This window comes from Procambarus clarkii, chromosome 40 (assembly GCF_040958095.1).
Source record: "Procambarus clarkii isolate CNS0578487 chromosome 40, FALCON_Pclarkii_2.0, whole genome shotgun sequence".
In the NCBI taxonomy this organism is placed as follows: domain Eukaryota; kingdom Metazoa; phylum Arthropoda; class Malacostraca; order Decapoda; family Cambaridae; genus Procambarus; species Procambarus clarkii.
In genome coordinates this window covers 8,364,451-8,374,087 of record NC_091189.1, presented here as the reverse complement: position 1 = coordinate 8,374,087, position 9,637 = coordinate 8,364,451, and positions in this window count along the sequence as shown.

Here is a 9,637-nt window from a genome sequence, read left to right as displayed (position 1 = left end):
TCACTACATGATTTTGGCACACTGAAGCTCTTAGAGCTTCTAACAAATAATTTGAGTTAATTATTTTCAAGAACAGAAAATAATCTACACGGAGGTGGATGGTGACCTCACCAGTTGTGGCAAGATTTGGGTTTGTTTATGCTACTGTACAATGTTTGCATTTTTATTCATATAGTTATTAATCTATTTGAATACATTTATAAAGCATTATAAAATATTCATTAGATTATGTAATATGTGATCATTTAAGCTGTAAGATACTGTTTTAAGTTATTTATATGGTGGCAGTTGGCAGATCTACCAGTTCACAAAGACTGCCAATAGGGTACGGAATGGGAGGGAGGGGAGTCAAAATAGGCTCTCGGGTACTTGTCTACCCCAAACACAACAATTTTATTACAAATTTAAAGCATAATACGAACTTGCAATGATTTATAAAATGCATGCAGCAGCTATTATTTTGCTTTTAAAGGTTATTATGCCTAATTTGTTTAATTAATAAATTATAAAACTAAATTAAATGGGTACTATTAATATAATGTACATGAAAAATTGCTTTATTTTTTTGCCCCAAAGTACTGTAAATTCCTGAATTCCTCTTTGTGTAAACTATCCTTTTTTTTTGCATTTGGTTACTTATGGAGTCAGATATATATACAAGTAGCTTTGTTTAAGATAATCATTAGGTCTGGCCACACAATATCACTTAGCACATAAAAGGAATATTGGGGATGAGAGCAAGCATTGCTAGGAGTCTTGTGTACACTGAATACAAGTTAAGGCTCACAACTGTGATATTTTGAAGATTATGATCTATAGTACTGAATATTGATAAAGTGGGAGTTGTATTGGTGTAAGCTTGAAAAATCCACACAAAGTATCCAATGCCTGATACAGTTTTGATTCCACCACAAAAGCTGCCATACTGTGGTCCATCACTTGTACAGTTGCTTACACACTACTTACAGTTTTGGTGATACATATGGTGAAAGTAGAGGATCATAATGCAGATTAACCTACTTTGTGGCTTTTTTTTTTTGTGAAGGGAAGGTGCGACTGTGTGGAGGACCTCATCATATGATACATATGATTCTTATATGATACAAAGTGATGTGGTGCTGGGCATTTGCCTTAATATTTTCCCCCTATGGTTTTTAAGATGTTATAATTGACATCTAAATTGAGTATATTACTAGTGTGCCACTATGAAGAAATCCATAAAACCTTTTTTATTAAGCATGAAACAATGAACAAAATTGTATATAAGGAATTTTTTTATCTCTTTAATGCTTAAGGAGATAGGGTTTGTTTTCTCTTGATGACATGTATTTATGTCTACATATCTTGCCTCGTGTCCCTTATGCCATTTAAAGTTAGGAATTTATCATAGTAATTGTTATTTTTTTGTTTTTAATTTGTCTTATTCATTTTCATTCCATGAAACCATGGAAAGTTCATCCAACATCCAAAGCTGTGTATTTTGTGCCAAGTCAATATTTTCAGTCCAATGAACTTTGATAAAACATTTACAGCGGAAAAAAGAGAAGAACTGTTAGATCGTAAGTATGTGCATATTAGTACATAGTTGAATCAGAAATTTGAGTGTACTGCAGCTACAAGAATTAAATGCAAAATGGATCAGTGTAAAAAGTCATTGAAGAAGGAAAGCCGGAGATGAATGAGGAACCAAAAACTACTGTTAGCAGTGTAAAGGCAACGCATACACAGAGTAATCACATCATTGTGATGCTTCATAAGAAAATCCGTAGGAGTCGTGATGAGGGTTCGAACCTATGCTCTGGGTGTTCCCAGGCACACGCTCTAGACAACTATGTCACGACATGGTCAAATTGAAGCTGAACCAGAGTTTCACACAATTCCCCCATGCATTCTGGCACTTGTGTATTAAGAAAGGAGCATCAGAGGTAGAACATTCTTAGATGACTGACCCAGAGTGCATGGGGGTGATTGTGTAAAATTCTGGTTCAGCTTCAGTTGAAGCCTCAGGAATCCTAGAGGGTGCAGAAGAACACCATGTTGCAATCCTTTTACCATGTCGTGGCATAGTTGTTTAGAGCATGTGACTGGGAACACCCAGTGCATAGGTTCGAACTCTCCTCACAGCTCCTACTTATTTTCGCAACATACACATTTTTTGGCCTGCCTCGACAACTTGCTGGTGTGGGCCAGCAGTCAGTCTGTGTGTCTGCTTGCCAGGAATCTGGTTCATTCCCAGCTTGCCGGAATCAAGTTCCTGGTGAATTGGCTGAAGTTCCAATTGGTTTCGTCCCAGGTTCTGATTTGGCTGTGCCTCGCATGGGATTCTCAGACGGCGTCCCTCTCCCTTCCTCCTGCAGCTTTGCTTTGGCTGCAGCATTGCCACCTGCTGGTATTGAGGTGGTCCTGGCTGACACAGCAGTTGCTCAGGGGTTATGAAGGAGTCTGAACTCTGCCTGCATTGTTTTCCAATGCAGGGGGGGAAGTTCTAGTTTCTCCAGTTCCACCCCAGTTTCACCGCCATCGCATCCACTGGGTGCAGGCCCCATTTGCCCTTTGCTGGCAGTGCTACATTGCTAGCTTCCTCTTTGGTTTTTGGGATTTGGTTTTCTGGACCCTTCCTCTCCCCCTTATTCAAAATCTTTATGGACACCTCAACTCAAAGTTGGGACTATGTAATCAGCTCTCACCAGGCAGTTAAGGGTTGTTCGTCACCCACTTTCCATCGGGCGCACAGTATGGTGCGGGAGTTTACGGCCATTTGGCAAGCTTCTCTGAGGAGGATTTGGATTCCTCTGGGCCTTGTGCCCTGGGTCCATTCAGACTGTGCACCAGAAGTTCATTCACTGAATCGGGGGTTCTCTTCAGTCCATTGCCCTTTGGAATTGGGGACGCTGTGAGTAGCTCATCTGCTGGATTCTTGGGGTTTGATTCTCTGTGCAGTTCACGTTCGGAGTGTGTCCAGCACTCTCATGGATCGTCTTTCTCAGTTCCTTTCATTTCCATGGAATGGACAGTGTCACCACCTCCTTCCTTTGACTTTGCCAGACGTTCAGATACCCTGATGTGGATCTCTGTGTTGGCATGAAATCAGCACCTTCCCTCTTTACGTGGCTCCATTCCCTAATTGTGAAGCCCTCATTGTGGATGCCTTTTGGCTGGACATGGTCAGGGGTTTCTGTAATGTACCTCTTTCCCCTGGTTCAACTGTTCCTCCAGGTTCTGGCCAGGTTAGATTCCTACCAAGGGAAGGTGGTCCTTCTGTTTCCTTGGTGGATGACTCAGCCTCGGTTTCAGGCCCTGCTTGCTCCATTTCTGAACGCGGCATTTTTTCACAGCCCCACCTCTTCCAAAAGATCGACCTAGTGACATTCCTCACTGGTTCGACCTTCTCTTCGGCTCTTCGAGTCTGGTCATTTTTTTTGCATCTTTATAGCAAGCAGGTAACTACGTTGATTGTGTTCCACCTGTAGCTGCCTTCTTGGCAGCAGAATGAGGTTTCTTGGTGCTTTTTTTGTCACTTCCTTTCTCTACGTTGTTGCTCTTCAGTTTCTGAGCATGTGGTTCTTTCATTCCTATCTTCATTGTTTCTTGATCAGCACCTCATGCCAAATACTGCTTGCATGAAGTGCCGATGGAGCCAAGGCTGCTTACATTTGGCATCAATACGTTCTCGGCACAATTTCATAAGCTTTCTCACACATTGTTTCTTCTCTGGCTTGCTCATGAGCCACTTGGGCCCGTTTGCTCTTTACGCCTCATTCCCGTTTTTCTTTTTTCTTCTAGGTCCAGTTTGGTCTGGGATTTTTTTTGAAGGCTCTCGTTTTGTTGACCCTTGTCTCTAGTTGGATAAATGGCACATAATTAAATGTGAAATAGGGAAAAACAGCCACAAACAACCTACAAGTTATGTAAAAAGATATTTAACAACTCGGACAAAGAAAGAAAACTAGGGGTGGTTCATGATAGTAAACAACCACCAGAGGACCACATCAAATGTATTGTGAGAGAAGCCTGTGCTACACTTGCAAACTTCAAAATCACTTTTAAATACATGGATATTGAAATACCGAAGAAATTATTCCCAACATTTGAGATAAAACTGAAGTATGCAGCAGTTGTGTGTGTCCATATCTAAAACAACACAAACAAAATAGAAAAGGTGCAAAGATGGCTCCCAGACCTAAAACCAAGAGCTATAAGGAAAGATTTCAGGTCTTAAAACATACAAAAGCTAAAAAGATAGATGAAAAAAAAGAGGCGATATAATCATCACACAAAATTATGAATAGAAATCAATAAAGTTGACAAGGTGACATCTTTAAAAACATGCAACAACTAGAATAAGGTGTGCCAGACTTAAACTTAGAAACCAAAGGTACTGCTGATGCCAAAACCATCAGCAGTTTCAAGGAGTTATATGACACCACGAGTGTAGTTCCCATCCTGCAACTACATTTAGGTAATCACACTTTCAGAGAGAGAAAGAGAGGGGTGGGGGAGGCCTCTTAAATATCTGGATAACATTGGACTCGATCTTGACATGCATGAAGCTGGGATCTCTGGAAATACAAGCAATATAACATTTATCCATATTTAAAAATATATACTAAATAATTTATGTTCCTATAAAAATGTATTATGTACACAAAATTAATGTATTCACTTACATTTTTGTAGCAGAGGTAGCATAATTCAGTTACAGTTCTACATCATGCCATCTGTTAAACTTCTACAGTCCTCCCGAACTGGTCTTGAAGTCCTTTATGGCTATGTTTAATACTATTCTCTCAACTATAGACTGTAAATGTTTACCACCAACAGCCTGCCCCAGGATACAGCACTGTAAAATCATTAGTAAACAGCACCATCTAAATTCTCATTTTTAGAAAGTCTAAATGCTTTAATATCTCTTCTCATTCCACTAGTGTTATCCATTGTATTCATAAACAATATGATCTCCAGTGCTTCCTTTACCTTTATTATGTCAGAAACAACATTAGTACCAATGCCATACTCCTCTGTCAGCCTACTTTCCAACCTTATTATCCATGGTGAGAAGCTCCTCTTACTGATGTCTGATGTACCGCTACTATTGCCAGAGAGCATGGCTTCAGATGAAATGGCAATGATAAAGCTTGAGCAACTAGAGGTCAGACCACACTCGAGTAGAACACATGGCCAGTACACATACCCTCAGGGTGGTCTGGATGCCTCAGAAAAAACTTCTCAATCTCATTTGAACAATTTAAGGTAGTCATTGCATAGTGAAACATATATAAAATATATGGCAAATGTATTATTTTGAATAATATTTAAATAAAAATGCATGATTAGCAATAACAAGAATTTTTTTTATAGAAATTACGTGATAAACTGGCAATCCAGATTTTGCTATCCCCTTCCAAATCAAGGTATATTTTTTGTTAAATCTAAATTTCAGAGTTAACATCACTGGGCAAATTGGGGCCATAATTTAATGGTGTCTGTTATATGGAGGTCCAGATTTGGTAGGGTACACTATTGTATAGATATATATTACATCCATAGTTTCCTAACAAACCAAATTTCATTAAAAAGAAGACAAAAAGAAAGATTTTTAACATAATGCAATTTTTTAAGCAAAAAATTAACTTGGCAACCTAACCTAATCTAATTATGCCAACCATTCCTAAATACTAATATAGGGAAGACTAGGCCGTATTATAATTTAGTAATCCATCTAGCCATATTATAGTTATTATTTTATAGTAATAATAATAATATAATAGTATAGTTATTAAGTGAAAAGTAATTTTTAAAGAAATATTTAAAAACGGCTTCGGTGGTTAAGAAAAAATATGGTCATTACATATTAGGCCTAGTAGTGTAGTTCTGGAAATTAGGAACACACACACACACACACACACACATGAAGTTGGAAAAAGACGAAGCTGGAAAAAGTCCAAAGGTATGCTACTAGACTAGTCCCAGAACTAAGAGGCATGAGTTATGAGGAAAGGCTGCGGGAAATGCACCTTACGACACTGGAAGACAGAAGAGTAAGGGGGGACATGATCACAACCTACAAAATCCTCAGGGGAATCGACCGGGTAAACAAGGATGAACTATTCAACACTGGTGGGACGCGAACAAGGGGACACAGGTGGAAGCTGAGTACCCAAATGAGCCACAGAGACGTTAGAAAGAACTTTTTCAGTGTCAGAGTAGTTAGTAAATGGAATGCATTAGGAAGTGATGTGGTGGAGGCTGACTCCATACACAGTTTCAAATGTAGATATGATAGAGCCCAATAGGCTCAGGAATCTGTACACCAGTTGATTGACGGTTGAGAGGCGGGACCAAAGAGCCAGAGCTCAACCCCCGCAAGCACAATTAGGTGAGTACACATATAGTGGACCCTCCAAATACAGTAGCAGATTCTTCTAAGTAACAGACCAAATTTGCTTACCCAAATCACTCCAAAATTTTAATTTGTGCAAGAAAAATTAGAATTCTAGAACCCAGTGAAACTCATATCACAAATTTAATTTAAAAATAAACATTTCGGATTTTTCATTTTTCCTGCTATTAACTCTGCTAAATAATTTTAAGTTAAGCTTAAAATGCTATGCATAATTATTTGCTTTACTTATTATACCTTTACTCTATCTACTACACATCAAATGTTTTATGTCCATTGTATATTGCATAAATAAAATATTATTGTTATTATTAATACAGTACAGTAGTACAGTACTCTATAATTATTACTGAATATTAATTTTGATTTAAAAACTTTTACTGTGGTTTAACTGTAATCATATGGTGTTACAATGAATGACCAAGTGCAAATTTACACCAGCATGCACCCTACAATACATAAATAAAGTAAATAAATAAAATAAATAATGCACACAGACACACACACATTTCTTGTGTGACCCAGCAGCTCCCCAAGCCTTGTGGAACAAGCCAGAATCTGATATTGGTTTCAAGAAGGCAAGGTTGGGTATGGGAGCTACTAAGGGATCCCTCCCACAAATAATTTCAACATCCTGGAACATTGGTCCAAACACCTGGTCTTCAGAACATAAGTTTGGGCCTGGTAGCTGCAGCTATTTGGTGGCAAGAGGAAAATGTTCCCTGATGCAGTAGACCTATACATGTGTCCGTAAGGAACAATTACTAAAATTTCCTTTATCTTTATGGTTGCTATAATGATTAATCTATATAGATAAAAATGTAAATGTTAGTTTGTTCAAAATTATTAATCTCCGAAAGTTCTTCGCCGATTGCTTTGAAATTTTCACACAACGTTACATTCGCATCCAAGCAGGTTTTTATATATATATTATATAGATGTCATGTCTGTGATGGAAAAAAACAAACATGCTTTTTTGAAAAACTCATATTTTTTCATGTGAGGGAAATCTTCGAAACCTCTTTACCGATTGCTTTAAAATTTTGACATAACGTTGCTTTCGAATAGGCACGTGTTTTTATATACCTACTATATACATGCCTCACCTGTGAGAGGAAAAAAACATGCTTTTCTTAAAAAACAGCGCCATCTGTTGGACGTAAGAGCAACGCACGCTGTAATCTCCGAAAGTTCTTCACCGATTACTTTGAAATTTTGACACAATGTTGCATTTGAATAGGCGTGTCTTTTTATATATCTACTATATAGATGCCTCCCCTTTGACAGATAAAAACATGGGTTTTTGAAAAACAGCGCCATCTGTTGCACATAATAGCAACATGCACACTATACTAAATATGTCACGAATTCCATTTCAATATTTCCGATTGCATTGATAAATTTTATTTTCAGATTTTCATTTATTTTATTTTTATTGAATTATTTTGTGAGATTGTGTTGGAATTGAGATGTGTTGTTTACCATGCCGTTCATTTTGTAAGTATATGTATATATGCCACACCTGTGACAGGTAAAACTATGCTTTTCTTGAAAAACAGCGCCATCTGTTGCATTTAAGAGCAAAACACATGCTATACTAAATATGTTGCAACTCCATTTCAATGTTTCTGATTGCATTGATATTGAATTTTCATAGATTTCGATTTATTTTCATTTTGATTTAATTACTTTGTGTGAATTGCGTTGGAATTGAGCTGTGTTGTTTACCATACCGTTCATTTCGTGAGTAGTTTACTTTTTTATTTTTTTTTCATATTTGAATTTTATTTTTAACTTTTTCTTATATTTCAGTGATGGGAACATCAGATCACTTGATGTTCCCAATTTTCTGATGGGAACATCAGACCATTTGGGAAGGCATTGGACGAGGGAGTGGGGAATGGTGGGGATGACGAGGGGACGGTGGAGTGGGGAATGGTTGGGAGGCCGAGGAGACGGGTGAGGGGGGAATGGTGGAGAGGACTGGGGGATAGGGAAGGTTGCTGTGGCCGGATACTGCTAGTGCTAAATATGAAAATACTATTCTTTTTCTCACTAGAAATGTAAAACTTCCAGCATTGAATGTAATGAAATGTCTCTTTCTGGTGGGGTTTCTTTGAACCTTCCTTCCTAAGCTACCCACCTGGAGTTATCCAAATCCACTTATCACACCAGATTATCAAATTACAACCACCTACTGGTGACCAGCACCAAAATCTGGTCCCCTCATTAAGTGTAAGGAAAATCTAGGGAACTAGACCATAATAACAATGGGAAAATCCACCACAAAGGCATTGGTTTTATTCTTAACCAGGAAGCAAGAGGTGGCATGGATATGAACAAAAGCATAACTAATATGATTAGAATTCCTGTATCAAGGGTGAAAAGGGACAAAATCTTGAGGGTCAAATCTGCAAATGCATGGAGACTAGAAATCAATCCAAGCTCAAGAATTCTTAAAGAGTTTTTCAAAAGACAAAGGTTTCATTGGTGCATAGAAAGAGGGATGACTGATATTAACACCAAAACCTAGCTAAAGAGGATCAGACAAAACTGCTTTAATATAATTAATATAATAGTATAAATCATTAGCAATCTAACCATGAAGAATGAGTGTCACCAAAGAAACAAAATGAGAGACTGTGAAGAACTAGATATGAGACCAGTTACACCACCTCTTATTGATGTGCAGAAAACATCTCAAAAGACTGAATTGGAAAATGTTACCTGTTCCCCATATAGGTGGGGATATGTACCCTAAATGTCTTGATTTGCTAAGACCCTAAAAGTATTAGTCAAGTCCTGAATTACCCAAAGCTTAGTTCACAAACCTCTGGATCCTGATGATTCAGATTTAACCCTTACCAAAAAAAATTCCTGAATATAGTAAGAGGTATCGTTAACAAAGCCCTAGCCAGTCCCTGGAGATTAAGGGCTACAAGGCAATAGGCTTTTGGAGGTCGTAAATACCACAGCAAAAGTGGTAGATAGAATGATGGAATGAGAATCCTGGTTCACACTTCTCCATCCTGCTTCTAATGCTGCTGGTGTCTACTCTATTTCCTGTTCGGTCTGCAGACACAACAATGCTCTTGTCAGTCATGTTAGGGGGACTAATCATCTTACTAATTGGTCTTCTTAATTAATCTTTCCTGCCTCAACTCTTCACAGATGCTGTCTTATCAAATCGGCTCCGATACACAACATACCCAACATGAACCTTAGTCCTGGCTTTGT